Below are 16156 nucleotides of genomic sequence, written 5' to 3' on the forward strand. Positions count from 1 at the left end.
TGTTTGTGCTTGAGGATTCTCTATCACTGGTGCTGAATGCCCTATCCAGCTTCATTAGAGGTACACACACAAAGTACTCCATTTGAGTGAGCACAGATAAGAGGCAGGGTTTGCCACTTTGATTCGTGCCACGCAGAGTACTCCAAGAGCACAGTACTGCTCCTTGCAGTTAGGGTGGGACAGCCCATTCCTGCAGTTATGGAGCAGTCTTACTGCTCTGTAGAGCATCTTTCAGTCATTAGACTCCTGCATGCATCTGTCAGTGGTTTTGCTTCTGTGCAACAGTGTAAAAAGCAGCATGGGAGGTTAGCAGCCAAGTTTCTTATACTCAGTGTTGTCCCTTGGTGTAGACTGAATCAAAAGGCTTTACTCGTGGAAGGAACCAGAGAGACAGCAGCTGGCTGTTCCAAGCCTTGACTATCTCCATTTTCAGTTCACTGTCATGGAGTCTTAAGCACTGTTTTCCACACAACCTCTGTTAGAGCAGGTTCACCATGCTCCATGTCTTTCGTGACATTGCCAGCAAGGAGACCGATCTGATCCACAGAAGTTAGCACATTACTTTGCTTCTCAGTCTGTGATTTCTGTCTTGCCTAGCCCTGGAAGTTTTATTCAAGCCTATGTCTCTCTCAAGAAGCCTGCTATAATCAGTGTTAAAACCACAGAATTGTTCTGCTTGGCAAAGCCTCCCCGAGAGCAAGCCCAACCATTGCCCCAACTCTACAAAGTTCGTCCCTAAGCATCACATCTAAACAACCTTTAAACACCTCCAGGGCTGGTGACTCAACCACCTCCCTGGGCAGCACATTCCAATCCCTGACCACTCATACTGTGGGACAAAATTTCCCTATTGTCCAGCCTAAACCTGCCTTCCTGCAGGTTGAGGCTGCTCCCTCTTGCCCTTTCACTAATGACCTGTGAGCAGAGACCAGCACCAAGCTCAGATCCAGCTGTTCACGAGCATACTGATGCAGCCTGACCCAGCAGCACTGGTGTAGCACCACTGACTGCTGAACTTTGCTTCTCTGCTGTTTTTTTGTCCTTAAATCCCCTGCAACCCTAACATGCACTGCCTCCAACACCTGCCAGCCAAAATCCTTATCACCAAGGCAAATGCAAACATCTGCCAAGGGTCATGAGGTAAATGAGGAATCATCCCAACAGGACTAAGGCAAAGCATTACAAATGATCAAGAGTTCATCGAGTAAATCTGCACAATAATCTCTGTTTCCCATCTCAGGGAAGCAGCTGTGTAATTTCTGCCTGTAGATTCACCACTGTGATGTTCATTATCTGATTATCACTATCTACAACCTTCCTAGTGCTAATGCACATTGTCTTCCTGGCTCTTGAATTAGTGAGATGTCTGACACCGAATTTGCAAGTAATTGCTATGGCTCCCTTCAACCAAGCATCTCTCAGGACAGTCGTGGAAATTAAATGTTCCTTCTGAAGCTATTATTTGCTTACTCCATCCCTATCTTATTTAATAATTATCAAGTAAAAATGTGTAATTTGAAATGTGCTTGTCATGTCTAGGAAATTGCAGAACCAGAGATGACAGAATTCTCAGCAGATTAATGCTAGCAGAATATTGCCTTCCCTTCTCTCCTCTCATCAGCAGGACCATCTCCCAGGTTACTGCCAGGACCTAACCAGAATCAGCTAAGTACCTTTGCAGATGATCCCATTCATGGAGATTTCTGTCTTGAGTCCATTTCAAGGGGTTAAGTGATCACAACATGCTAGGGATTGGTAGGGGCCTCTAGAGATCATTGAGTCCAACCCCGTTGCCAGAGCAGGACCATAGAGTCTAGTGCAGGTCATACAGGAATGCATCCAGCTGGGTCTTGAAAGTCTCCAGAGAAGGAGACTCCACAGTCTCTCTGGGGAGCCTGTTCCAGTGCTCTGTGACCTTCACAGTAAAGAAGTTCTTCCTCATGCTGAAGTGAAATGTCCTATTCTGTAGTTTACATTCATTGCCCCTTGTCCTGTCGCAGGGTGCAAGCGAGTAGAGGCTGTCCCTTCCTTCCTGACACCCAGCCCTCAGATACTTATAGACATTTATTAGATCTTCTTCCAGTCTTCTCTCCAGACTAAACAGCCCCAGGTATTTCAGCCTTTCCTCATCAGGCAGCGCTCCAGCCCCTTCATCATCCTTGTAGCCCTCCGTTGGATTCTCTCAAGCACATCCCTGTCCCTCTTGAACTGGGTTGCCCAGAATTGGATGCAGTATTCTAGGTGGAGCATCACTCAAAGTGATGCCCTTTGAGTCTTGCCTGAAGGAACTGGAGTTGTATCACACCAGCAAGTGCTGTTCAGGGGCAGATTTCAACGGTTGCAAGCCCAAACCCTACCTTTCCAGTATTTAAACCATCTTGTGCTCTGTGAAGCTTGATCCCACTCCAATTCTCAGTGTTTACAATGAACCATAAATATGCATAGCAGTGTGAGTGTGGTGGAGTTACTTGAGATTTACACAGCCATAAACCAGTCCATTGTCCCTTCACTGAAGGGTTTTATAGGGTAGGGATCAAACCTTTAAAAAAAATCATCTTTCATTGTTAGTAACTAAACCAGACAAATTAGCAATTCTGCTGCTGCAGTCGGGTTTTGGCACAAGGTTGGTCTGCTATATATTAATTTTCTGCTTAAAAAACAGCCCTTGTTTTTTTTTGGTTCATTATGAGTGGTTTACTTGAGCTCAGCTCGTTCTCCTTCCTCAACTCAATGGTGCTTTGATGGCTCAGCCTTCATTTTAATAGCCCTAGCTTGAAGAAATTGAGTATGACTGAAGAAGAAATAGAGGTCTCTGTTTCTCCTGTAATCTCTGCCTGGGAACAGCTCTGCCTGATGTTAAACATGTGCCTGCTAAAGGAGGACTTTTTTTTGCCATTCTCTGGCAAATCTAATTTCTTCTTCAGAAACAAAAACTTCATTGCAGGAGCCAAAACCAAATCCTCTGTTTCAGTATCTTATCTGTGTTTGTGAATGCTGGAAAACAGATTTCCAGCTGTCACTCCTGTATTTGTTTGGTTTTCCCTTCAACCAAGGGAAACCTCCCTTGGTTGGTTTTGTTGCTTGTGGAAGTGTTTGTTTCTACTGCAGGAGGTAGTTTGTCTGCTTGCATTCTGATATGTGCAAAGGTAAAGCTTGTTGCCATCTGCAGAAGCAGCTGTGGACTGGAAACCCATCCCCGTGGTGGCATGGCATGCCTCCGTGAGAGATGCTCGGTTACATTCAACCACAGAACATCTCACCTTCCATGTTCTGAGTCTCTTGTTCCTTGGAAGAGAGTTGGGGGGAAAAAAAAGGCAAGGCATGGGAAGTGTGAATGGGAAACTTGATCTTTATTCCAACTGGCATCACTTCTTACAAGAGCAAGAAAAAAGCCTCTTTTATTTTTTTCCTTACTTCACTGCTAGCTGTTCCTTTCATGTGTTTTTCTTCTCTTTGGCTTTTGTGTTTTTCACACTTACTCATGTTGTGAGAGTTGTTCCTCTGTGGCTGTGCTGTTGTAGCACTCAGAGCAACATTTTTATTCATGTCTTGCAGCTGATGGTTTCACGTGGTGGGAGAGGTTGGAAAGCAGATGTTTGAACCAAATTGGTTTGGAATTTTTGTCTTCATAGGTGGGCATCTGTTATTTACACCAGCACACTAAGGGCCCTTTTGGTCATTGGAGTGTGTTGGCAATAAACAGTAAGGGTGGGTTCATTACCCACAGAGCCAGCTCACACACTATGGCACTAGCACAGCAAAACCAAGATGCAGTGAATAAGAGTGGCTCAGGATGGAAGGGGCCTTAGGGATCATCTACTCCAATCTCCCCCACCATGGGCAGGGACATCTCTCAACTAGACTCAGCTGCTCAAAGCCTCATTCAACCTGGCCATGAACATCTGTGTGGGGAGGAGGCAGCCACAACCTCCCTGGGCAGGCTATTCCAGAGTCTCACCACCCTCCTGCTGAGGAGCTTCTTCCTAAAATCCAATCTAGCCCTGCCCTCCCTCAGCTTCAAACCATTCCCTCTTGGCCTGTCTCTAGACACCCTGATGAAAAGTCCCTCTGCAGCCTTCCTGCAGGACCCCTTCAGCCATTGGAAGGCAGCTCTAAGGTCCTCCTGGAGCATTCTCTTGTCCAGGCTGAGCACCCCCAGCTCCCTCAGCCTGTGCTCATAGCAGAGGTGCTCCAGCCCTTGGATCATCTTTGTGGCTGTCCTCTGGGCTTCTTGGTTAATAGGAGGAGAGATGCACATCACTGTGTGGTTAATGTTGGACAGTTTTCTTTTTGGCTGAAGCTTTTCCTGTTGCTCATGCAATTGTTTTTCTCTGTAGATAAACAACTTACTGAAGATAATTATGAATCTGGTCATATTTCATTCTTCTCTCTACTGTGGCTGTTTTGCAAGTGAAAACTGAGATTTACTTCTCTTCTAGGTGTGTATATATATATTTATATATACATACAACTGCTTGTGTTTAGTTATATATAGCCATGAGTGTGTGTCTATATGTGGAGGGGGAGAAGAATACAGAAATCAAAGTATAGAAACATTTACCTTCTACATAAAGCTGTCACTTCCTCCAGGGGATGTGAAGTATATTCATTTAGTGGAACCCACAGTGAAAAATAGTCCTGATCTGTGTGAGGGGGGGAAGAGAATCCCCAACAGAGAGAACAAAGACTCAAAAACCTCTGGAGCTGTAGTGCCAGAGCTGGGAATGACATCAGGCATCCCATTTCCACCCCGGTGACCTGTCCACTGCAGGACCTGATCTCTCTGTGGTCTGTAGTACAGCAGTAAATAAGGAAGCATTTGAGTTAGTAAAGGACAGGAGGAAAATGTGTTTGCTCTTGTACACTAGGGAGTGATCTATTGTTTGTAAGCAGATTGTAACTGAAGAGGTGTAGAACAGCCTTTCTGGCTTTGTGCTCCACTTAATCATGGAACAGAGCAGACCCTGAGGCCCTGTGCAAATTCTAGGACCTATGAAAGCTAAACAACAAGCCAACATAAATTAACAGGTCCTAAAAAGCCAGGCTCATTATTTTCTTTTTCATTCTGCTAAGAGGGCCAGTTTCAAGCAAGAATTATAGGAAAAAAAAACCCTACAGCTCTATCTGAGGCAATTTGCTACCAGTTGCAATACCTGGTGTGCCTCCAAGTGTTAGGGAGCATCATCCAGTCTTGAGCATAATAAACTTCACGGATCACAGCAGGAATCTCTTGCCCTTGGGTCTTTTACTAAGAGCATTAATCTAGCTGGTGTATGCCAGAAGGGAGGTGGAGCCCAGAAAGGGAGGAGGGGAAGGTTTCCTCCATGCTTGATAGACTGTACGCTTCAGGAAAATGGATTGAACATCTGGGCACAATCTATGTGGCAATATAAAACCCCTTGGTTCCAGACATCTCAAAAGTGGCCCTTTTCCATGTGGCTCTATCTAGCATGTGTTGGTGTGTATGGCACAACCCTCTGAACATGTCCTCCTATATTCAGAGCTCAATGAGCAAGATCCATCAGAAGGAAAGCAACATTACCCAGGTGGTCAAGAAGGCAAATTGCATCCTGGCCTGCATCAGAAATAGTGTGACCAGTAGGAGCAGGGAGGTCATTCTGCCCTGTACTCAGCACTGGACAGGCCACACCTTGAGTCCTGTGTCCAGTTCTGGGCTCCTCAATTTAAGAAGGACATTGACACACTTGAACATGTCCAGAGAAAGGCAATGAGGCTGGGGAAAGGTCTGGAGCACAGCCCTGTGAGGAGAGGCTGAGGGAGCTGTGGGGGTTTTAAGCCTGGAGAAGAGGAGGCTCAGGGGAGACCTTATTGCTCTCTACAACTACCTGAAGGGATGTTGTAGCCAGGAGGGGGTTGGTCTCTTCTCCCAGGCAACCAGCACCAGAACAAGAGGACATAGTTTCAACCTATGCCAGGGAAGGTTTAGGCTGGAGGTGAGGAGAAAGTTCTTCCCAGAAAGAGTAATTTGCCATTGGAATGTGCTGCCCAGGGAGGTGGTGCAGTCACCATCACTGGAGGTGTTCAAAAAAGGCTTGGATGTGGCACTTGTTGCCATGGTTTAGTTGTCATGAGGTGTTGAGTGACAGGTTGGACTCGATGATCTCTGAGGTCTTTTCCAACCTTATTGATTCTATGGTTTTCCATGTCAGCAATTCTAAGGAATAAAAGGTATGACATTGCTGTGCTGTTTGCTGATATTGTTTGGGGCTTGGGTTTTTTACAGTCCAACTGGCCAGCTGAATTATTTCTTGGTGGATTTTTGTGTTTGTAGATGAGGTTTCTGGTTTACCTAATAGCTGTTTGGAGACCAGCCTTGAAAGAGGTGGAATATTGTTCTGCTTCACAGTGGGCAGGTGTCTGTGCTAACAGCTCTGCAGTCAGCTTGACTGGTTTGTGCAGTGTTGTCATCACTGGAGTTAGCTGCAGGTCAAGGGTGCAAGGCAGAGGATTGCTCTGCATTAGCAGATAGTGTGAACCACAGAACAAAACAGTTGTCACTGAGGATTTTGTGTCCATGCTGTATGCATTTCAAAGGGTTTCCCTGAGGTGGCTCTGCTCTGGCCTGACAGACTGAATCCTCATTTATGGTCAAAGCATTTAAATGCTGTTGGAACACATCTTGAAGTTGAGTGTCACTCAAAAGGAAACAGTGGAACTCCTCCAACAGAAATTCAGCTAAGATGACTCCACAGCAAGAGTCAAAACATAGTAAGTGGAAACTTCAGATGCAGTCTAAGGGCGCAGTCCCGATGCAAAATGAAATATGAAGGCAGGTGGATCAGATGTCAGAAAGGAGAACTGCTTCACCAGCTACTGAAAAAGTAAGAAATAACTCTCACTACCTAAAAATGAGTCAGCTGCATTGTTAGAGCACAGCCACAAAGATGCTGAAGGCAGTGGAACACCTCCCTGCTGAGGAAAGGCTGAGGGAGCTGGGGCTCTTCAGCTTGGAGAAGAGGAGCCTGAGGGATGACCTCATTCCTGGTGATAAACATGTGAAGGATGGAGCCAGGCTCTGCTCAGTGAGGTCTGAGGTTAGGGACAAGGGGTAATGGGGGCAAGCTGGAGCAGAGGAGGTGCCACAGGAACAGAAGGACAAGCTTTTCCACAGTGAGGGTGCTGGAGCCCTGGAGCAGGCTGCCCAGAAAGGTGGTGGAATCTCCTGTTCTGGAGACATTCCAAACCCACCTGGATGTGTTTCTGTGGATCCTGCTCTGCTCTAGGTGATCCTGCTCTGCTCTAGGTGATCCTGCTCTAGGTGATCCTGCTCTGGCAGGGGCTTGGACTGGATGATCTTCTGAGGTCCCTTCCAACCCCAAACATTCTGTGACTGTGTGAGACACTAGTGGAGCATGCTGCCTGCACTCCTCTTGCATGTCTGCTTCAATGCTTTAGGTTTTCTTGGCTTTCCCTCTTCCTTTTCTCTTTGTGTAGACAAAGGTGTCTTCCCAAAAGGAGGATTAGTCGCTTAAATGTCTCCCAGTTAGGGTCAATGCAAACAGATTCTTTTCTTTCTTCAACGGTTGCCAGCTCAAACCGAATATTGCAAGCACTGTTTCCAACTGGGTGGCCACAGCAGGGGGTGAATGGTTCTTTGAGCCAATTGTCCTACTGACAGACGATGAGTTTTCAGGGCAGTGGAATTTGGTGTGGGCATTGGGGTCTCTGCCAGCATGTTCTATTACAGGATCAGGACCCTTGACAATAAACGGCTCACATTCTTGGAACTAACGTCTGTAATGGGAATAGCAGAAGTCGAGGCAATATATTACCTTGACCACAGAAGTGTATTGAAGGATTGATTGAATAATGGACCAAATTCATCTCTGCTGTAACTGTGCTGATCTGACCAGCCAGATTCTGCCTTCATGTTAATGAAACACATTAAAGTAAAAAAAAAAAAATCACCTTAGGATTCTCAGTTTGCTGCTATCATTAATAATTGTCTTCCAGAGCTAGAATGCAGCTTGCAAGTCTGGTTTGCTTCAGATAAGTCTGATGGCTTAGCTGGAAGCTTTCCCCAAAGTTTTGTCTAAAATGCTGATTAGCAACCTCAGGGGAATGAAATTCCTTGCAGGGTTTCAGGGCTGCTGCCTCGTTTGGGGCAGGGCAGAAGCAGTGGAAGACGAGGACCTCTCTAAGGATTCTCTCTGTATCTGGTTTCAGCAAAGAGGTAACACAGAAAACTAAAGAAACTTGTATTTTCTACAGCAATCAGGAGAATGTCTTCCAAGCATCATCTTTGGAGCACAAGCCCTATGAGGAGAGGCTGAGGGAGCTGGGGTTGCTTAGCCTGGAGAAGAGGAAGCTCAGGGGAGACCTTACTGCCATCTACAACTCCCTGAAGGGAGGTTGTAGCCAGGTGGGGGTTGGTCTCCTCTCCCAGACAACCAGCACCAGAACAAGAGGACACAGTTTCAAGCTGTGCCAGGGGAGGTTTAGGCTGGATGTTAGGAAGAAATTCTTCATAGAAAGAGAGCTTGGCCATTGGAATGTGCTGCCCAGGGAGGTGGTGGAGTCTCCATCACTGGAGGTGTTTAGGAAGAGCCTGGATAAGGCACTTGGTGCCATGGTTTAGTTGATTAGATGGTGTTGGGTGGTAGGTTGGACTCAACCTCAAAGGTCTTTTCCAACCTGCTCTGGTTCTATTCCATTCACTTTTACTGAATTATGCCCCAATCCCTAATTTCTCATTCCTCTTTCATTACCCACAGAGTAGTATTTCTTTTATACATATATGCACATACACACTCGCACACCCCCCTCCTAACACTAGAAGACTCTGGCTTTAGGAGTAACCTAGTCAAGTCATGGTGGTTTTGCCACCTCTCTACCACATGCTTACCTCAGGAATAACCAGCTGACATCTGATGACTCTTCCAGGGATATGGGAACAAGCAAATGTTGACTTTTTGAATCCATGAAGTTGCATTTTGGAGCTGGAGAGCCCTTGAAGCACGCTAGATTTTTTGAAGGAGGGGGTGGGGGAATGCATCTCACTGCTTTTCTCTGAACTGCTGCTTTTCAGCTGAGGTTGTCATCATCTGAGCCCTACTGACACGTTTTTAAGTGCACAGGCTGGAGGTGTTAATGCACAGCAATCTGTCCATTGGCAAAAGCAGGAGAATGAAAATGCAGGCAGAAATTGCAGGGTCTTGTTGTAGGGGATGGATGAGGACTGCTGAGGGCCCCAGAAAGTTTCACTTGGAAGGTTTTTGGAGCAGAGGCTGATAAGGACTAGAAAAGCGAATATTGCTGGCACTGTCTCCCTGTGGTTTCATGTAACACTTAGAGGAAAAAGTACTGAGAATTATTTTTATCATCTGTTGCCTAAACATCTTCTGAAACCTTATTTCCTCCAGAACTCCAGTGTCTATCACTGACTTTGGCTTTAATTGAATAGGCAAAAAAAGCCTGGCCAGCACGCTGTGTGTGAGGCTGGTGAGCCAGGGAAGCAGCCACACAAGGTCTGACAGAGAGGACAGACATGCTCTGGAGGTGACAAAGTGGTTTAATCCAATTTATCCAGAACCCATCTGCTAAACCCAAGCTGACAAGGTCACATCTGTTTGCAGTGTCTCCATCTCTCCCTTGACCTAGAGTTGACCACCAGGTTTACAGGAGAAATGAGAGGAGGAGCTGGGACAGGGGATAGGAGGGGAGCTCTATGATCAGAAACAGCAAACGCCAGCAAAGGGAAGGTAAAGCCTCTTTCTCCAGCTATGTCAAATCATCAGACATCTTAATGGCAACTTTGACATCTGTCAGTTCAGAACTGCAGTTAAATAGTCTCCAAGTCTCCATGGGATGGTGAAGAGAAACAAACAGCAGCAACCAACACTTTGCTTTGATATTTCCCTGTCATGAGGCAAGGGGTGGGAAGAGGCAGTTAAATGTTTAGGCTCACTGCCCAACAAAGGTCACTAAGAAGTAGTCTGGAAATGATGGCAGCTGCACACTGGGAGCACTGTCTTGGATGCAGACTCCTCCTGCAAACTCAGGGCTTGCACAGGCCTACACATCTTAGTAACAGCCACGCTTTACATCCTGTATTTTAATGTCCAGGAGTGTCTAATCCAGGCATTGTTAGCAAAGCCTTTCTAAAGAGAGCTGGACTGAAACTTGGTATGCAAATATCTGCTGTAGAGCAGTGCTTTCTGGGTGCTTTTTACAAATTCCCTGGTCACTGAGGATTTCCAGTGGCTTTTTTTGCACCCTTCCTTCCCTAAACCACAGCACTCTGGGCTGATGGTCCTGCTATGTGGGCAAGAGTCTGTAGCAGTCAGGAAATGGGAAGAAATTGCTACATTACTTAAGAGAAAAAGATTGCTCTGGGATAGCTACAGGAAGGGGAGGGCGGGCACCTCAACATAAGTTACAAGCTGACAAAGCAAGGGGGTCCCTGGAACATCCAGATTTTAGCTTTGAGGGCACTGTTGAAACCTGTGCCCATGAGCCTTGGTTAAATTGCCTCAGTTGAGGCCATTTCCATGAGTTCTGCCCCAAGTCACAAAGCTAGAGCTGGTACACAGGAGAGTAAACGTGCTGCTTCTCTCTCACTCTTTTGTTGTCCAGACTGAATCTTCAGGCCATGGTGGGAGCTACTGTTGATTGGGGTGACTTACCAGTGGAGCAAGAGCCCCTGTTTGGTGTCCTGAGTAGGAATGCTTGAAATGCAAATCCAGCAACATATTTTGACCAGTCCTGCACATCTTTGTATTCTCTCTTCTCATAATCTCAGTGACTCCCTCTAAACCCCAGCTCCATGAGCTCTGTCATCTGCTAGCTCTGCAAGACAAGGAAAGATTGCTTCATAAGGCAACTGTTTCCCAGCAGCTCCTCTCCCTGATAACCCAGTTTTGCTGGTCACTCCACGAGGTGGTGGTGCCTAGTGAAAGGAGACTGCTCTCAGATTTACTAGAGCCTCAGGAATTTTGAACCAGACCTTCACAGGGAATAATCTCAGACAGGTGCAAACCCTGAAACACCGATGTCATAATTCACCTACTTGTTACCACACAGCCTGAAAGGCACAGGGGCTCGATGTGTTTAAACCCTGAGCATGCTGCAGTAATTGACTCTGTGTCCTTCCCTGCCCCTGGCACGAGCAGAGCGGCTGTGCATGTGTCTCCCACATGTGAGAGTGCTCTGCAGGATGCTTAAATTGGAGCAAGCAGAAGTGATACGCCTGTATCAACACCACATTAAAATGATTTAAGCCATTATGCATGATCCATGAGCCCCTGGGCACGTTGTCCTCGTTTCAAACTCCTGCTTACCTTTGACAAGGACTTCTCTAGAGCAGGAGCTCCTTAGGTCTCATTTTGTCGGTTTGCAGACCCCACAGCATGAACAGCTTCTCTAAATATTTTTGCTGCTCTTTTTGGTGCCTAAGGTCAGGCTTCCAAGAAACTTCCTCTGTGCCTGCTGCATGTGTGTATATAAGCATTTAGCAAGTTGACTCAGTTCCTAGCTATTTCAAGCTCAGCAGGTCAAGAAGCTGCCCTGGAAGACCAAATTCCTCTAACTTAATCAGACCTACATAGCTTGCTTGCTGTGCTTGGCTCAACAGCTGTTGCTCATCGGGTTAGCTCAAGGCTGAAGGCAGGGTGGACTGCAGAGGGTCATTGCCCTGGACAGAAATGAGGTGAAACCTAGTGTCTGCTGCTTGCTCACAGGGGTGCAACGACAGCAGGGTCTTGTGTGATGGTTGTCCAGTCTCAGGGAGAAGACAGAAGATATGTCTATGGCAGGATATAATATGTGACAGCTTCCAGTTCTGGTGTCCCCAGCATAAGAGTTGTGGGGGTGAGTCCAGAGGAGGCCACAAAAAGATGATCCAAGGGCTGGAGCACCTCTGCTATGAGCACAGGTTGAGGGAGCTGGGGGTGTTGAACCTGCAGAAGAGAAGACTCCAGGGGCACCATAGAGCTCCCTTCCAATAGCTGAAGGAAGGCTGCAGAGGGACTCTATCATGAGATAGGATAAAGGGGATGATTTGAAGCTGAGGGAGAGCAGGGTTAGACTGGATCTTAGGAAGAAGTTCTTTAGCAGGAGGCTGGTGAAACTCTGGAATAGGCTGCCCAGGGAGGCTGTGGCTGCCTCCTCCCTGGAGGTTTTGAAGGCCAGGTTGGATGAGGCCTTGAGCAGCTGAGTATAGATGAGAGGTTGCAGTAGATGACTTCTTAGGTCCTTTCCAACCTGAGCCATTTTCTGATTCTATGATGTTGTTCCTATGGTAGGTGGTGCATAGAACAGGCATGCTGGGGAAAAAAAATCCTGTGTTGTTCCAGATGGAAGGTGAAGCTCATGTGTCTGCTTTTCTCTCTTCTGGGAGGGGAGGACATCCCCAGCACAGAATAGCAGAAATTATTCTCTTCCATTATTTCTTTGGCTTTCTAGCAAATCCTAGCCAGAATTGTGCTGCTTATGGCTGAACATTCCATCCCCAGCTTATTTTCCCTTTCATTCTCCTGCCAGTATAAGCAGAGGGTAGATGAGAAGTGCAGTGTTTAATTGCCATAGGAGCTGTGACCTTATCCCTGTGTATGGCCCACACATCTGCAGTGACCTCTGTCAAATCACTGAGTCTCTCTAGATTCTGTATTTAGGCTGCTAAGTTTTATCAAGTTACCAAGTCTCTGGTTAATGTGAGCATGCCTGGGTCTTAAAATTAAGAGAAGCTCATCTCAAAGAGGGCCTTCAGGCACAACTGCAGCCTACATCAATAATAGATATGTATTTTTACAAGCAATCTGGCCATTAAAGGTTTATTACATGCCAACAACGTATCAATGACTGTAACTAACTGTTTATAGGGCAGTGAAAAGCCCCAGGACAGTTCAGATTTGGCTCTGAGCCTTTCTTTGCCTCCTACCAAAAAACAAAAGGCTTGTAAATATCTTCTGAGGAGGATGAACCAATTCTGTTTTATCCACTGACTGAGCAGCAGAAGGTGGTGGTGGTGGTGTTCCAGAAGAGCTGCTGCTACCTCTATGCTAGCAATAGTTTATGGTATAGAGTGGTGTTATTAATTCCTTGTTGCATTCATGAGGGCTTAACAGCACAGCAGTGCCAGTGCAGGGTACTATAAAAGATCTCCAGGGCCCTGTGAAAGAACAGGGGTAGGCAGCAGCGTTAGTATTGTTAGGAAGGATAAAACAATTGCTCTTCCTTGGGTGTCCCAGGGGGACTCCAGCAGGGACACAGGCAGCCAGTAACACATTTTAAACAGGGTTCTTTAAACACTCAGTCTCTTCCTAAGTCCACACACACTAACACAGTTAGGAAGTCTCATATGATCAATGCAATGCATGTGCAGATGGTGACAGTAAAAGTACAGGAGAGCTGGGGGTGGGTGGGGGGAAGGCATTTAGTTAATCTTTTCTTGTTGTTATCAATGTGGTTCCAGTGGTAATCATGGGAAATGAGACACCCCCCCAAAAAAATATTATCATAAAGAAACTGTGACATGAAATCATTTGGGGAGGGGAGTGATTACAATAGAAACAGCACTAATTTAGAGAACTAATTAGCAAATAGGCTTCACACCAGCCAAAAAACAACCTGGAAGCCATTAGCTACACACCCCCTGTGGTTTTGCTCCAGCAAGGGGATTAATGGTGCTAGCTTCAGGAAGGCAACAGTGGTAATGAATCTCCAGTCCTTATCTGGTAATGATCTCTGTGGCAGAGAGCTCAGCACCACATTGCCATCCCTTCTATGACCATCTTGCTCTTCAGCTCTGAAATTGCCTTGGAGGGAAGAATTGAGGTCTCCTCTGCAGCTCCATGTGTAGCTTTTCCCTGTCTGTGGCCAAACGAGGAAATGTTTTATGGCTGGATAGTCATGATGGATCCAAGACCTTTTGTCATGGGAATGAGGTAATGCTGCCTTGCAGTTCTGTGGGGAGCTGTGTTTTGGAGCACAGAGCAATCTCTCCCTGACACAGCCTGGGCACAAATGCTCTCCCTGCTGCAGAGCATTGCATAGATTCTAAGTTTCTTCTTCATCTCACAGCATCGTAGGAGGCCCTATGCTGACCTAGTTTTAGCTTGCAAGGCACTGGCTGATCTCCAAGGTGAGTGAGGAGATGCCCATAAGAGGGTCTGCCTCTCTGAGGCTGGCCACAGTGAAGAGTGATTGCTTGTCTGGCCTGACTGTCCCTCCCCATGGGATGAAATGAACCTTCTGAGCTGTTTGCCTCACACTTCCATCAGCACTAAATTCACTTTAAAGAAAACTTTGCTAAATATACCATGTGTGGGTGCCATTCATGCTAAACAGTGCCTCTGACTGCATCTGCTTTGGATTACATTCACTTATGATTACCTGAACAGGCTCTGTTTATGCTGGCTTTCTCAGTCTGTTATTGGCAAGCATCTCAGAGTGGAAGAGTTTCCTTTCCAGTTTAATCTGTGTTTAAGTTTCAGCAATACACTTCTCAGAGATCTGGTTATTTACTGTTCTTGTTGCTGCTATCAGAGTGTGCTGCTCTTCCCTTTTAACGCACTCCTACCCCCTTCGGTCATCTACTCTGCAGTTTTTAAACCAAGCTGACTTGTGTGGTTGGAAACAGGCTCATGGGAACAAAAGAGACTCAGTGAATAGTTTAATCCACAATGAACCTGCCTGTCACCTATTATTATTTTCTTCTGAGGGGTGATTAAGAGGAAAAATGTTTTGGTTGGGGTAAGAAAACCAGCCTGTTGTTTGTAGTTGTGATAGTCTAAGGATCTGGATAAGGCATTTATCAGCCGAACTGATACAGCTGAAGAACAGAGACACAAGTGTCAGGCTGGAGAGCTAAGGATAATTTAAGAAATCATCAGAGTTTTGTTGGATGAGTAATACAATCTCTGTGGGAAAATGCAGTTGGCAGAGTAAAGAGTGTTAGCAGAGGAAGAGAAAGGTGAAGAGGTAATTATCTCCTAGGAGAATGCCACAGACACTCGGCTCAGGCAAGCCTGGGAAGGGAGAGGGGAATATCATGCGCTGTAAAACCAACATGACAACTGGTATTTTGGAGCTTCTGGAAGGCATAAAGAGCTGCTGTCTCTAAGGGAAAACCTCACCAAAAAAAAAAAAGGAAAGCTACAACCCATGTTAAAAAAAAAAAAGACAGAGAATAGGTGCTAAACAGGGCTTTTACCTAAAGAGGATGCTCCCTACTGAAGGAAATTGCTTCCTGAAAGAGAAACCTAAACCCTGTGACAAGAAGGGCTTGGACTGATGAGGCAAACCTCCTGTAGCTGTCATGTACTCTGCTGCTCTGCAACCTGTGTGGAAATGCATCAAGCAGTTGCAAGCCACAGTGGAAAGAGATCTTGTCTTGGTTTTAAAAAAAGCCATTCCTCTTGATCCCAGAATCAAATCAGTCAGGGAAAGGCCAGAAAGCTCTCCTACAGCCCCAGCCTCTCCTCAGCTCAGCAGTGCTGCTTAATGACGTTTTAAGCACTTCGAGCTCCATTATTCTATGTGGAAGAACAGCTCAGTGCCTCAAATCTCAGTTTAGGACATGAGAACTAGATTTAAGCCTTTCTCTTCCCAGGCTTCCTGTCTGGCTTTTAGATGGGCTTCGTCCTTCTCTCATTTTAGCTGTCAGATCTAAGCTCTGAGGTGGATGGGATGAATGGCTCTCCCGAGAGCCCGATCTCTGGCTGTTGACAGCAGGAGGAGCTTGCAGCAAGAAGCAGCAGCCTGGGTTTTGGAGCTTTGATTTGGCCAGATAGATGAGAGCAATCCCAGCCTTCATCGATTGTCTGAATTTATTTGTCTTAATTCCTCCTTGCTCCTCAGAAAGGAAGTGCAATACCCAACTTCCTCACGGTAAAGAAATAAATGCGTTGAGGCTTCCAGTGTAGCAAGATCCTCCCCTAAGCTGTGCACCATATGTGAGTTAGGAAGAGGCATTTTTATTCTCTTTATGCTGTGGCATGAGTGGTTCAGTTTCAGGCTGATTTCCCTTTTCAAAGCAATATTCTAAATCCCTTTCCTTTTTTTTTTATGCTGCCCTCGCTGCTAGTCACAAAAAGCACAAAATCTCACACTGAAAATGCTGTAGAAATCATCCCTCCCTCCTCCCCCCCCCCTTAATTGTTATGTTCACACTTTAGATGAAGTGTCTGAGTGGAGG

The sequence above is a fragment of the Melanerpes formicivorus genome, unplaced genomic scaffold (genome assembly GCF_026170545.1).
Source record: "Melanerpes formicivorus ecotype bairdi unplaced genomic scaffold, bMelFor1.0.p_v2 SCAF_10, whole genome shotgun sequence".
Classification (NCBI taxonomy): domain Eukaryota; kingdom Metazoa; phylum Chordata; class Aves; order Piciformes; family Picidae; genus Melanerpes; species Melanerpes formicivorus.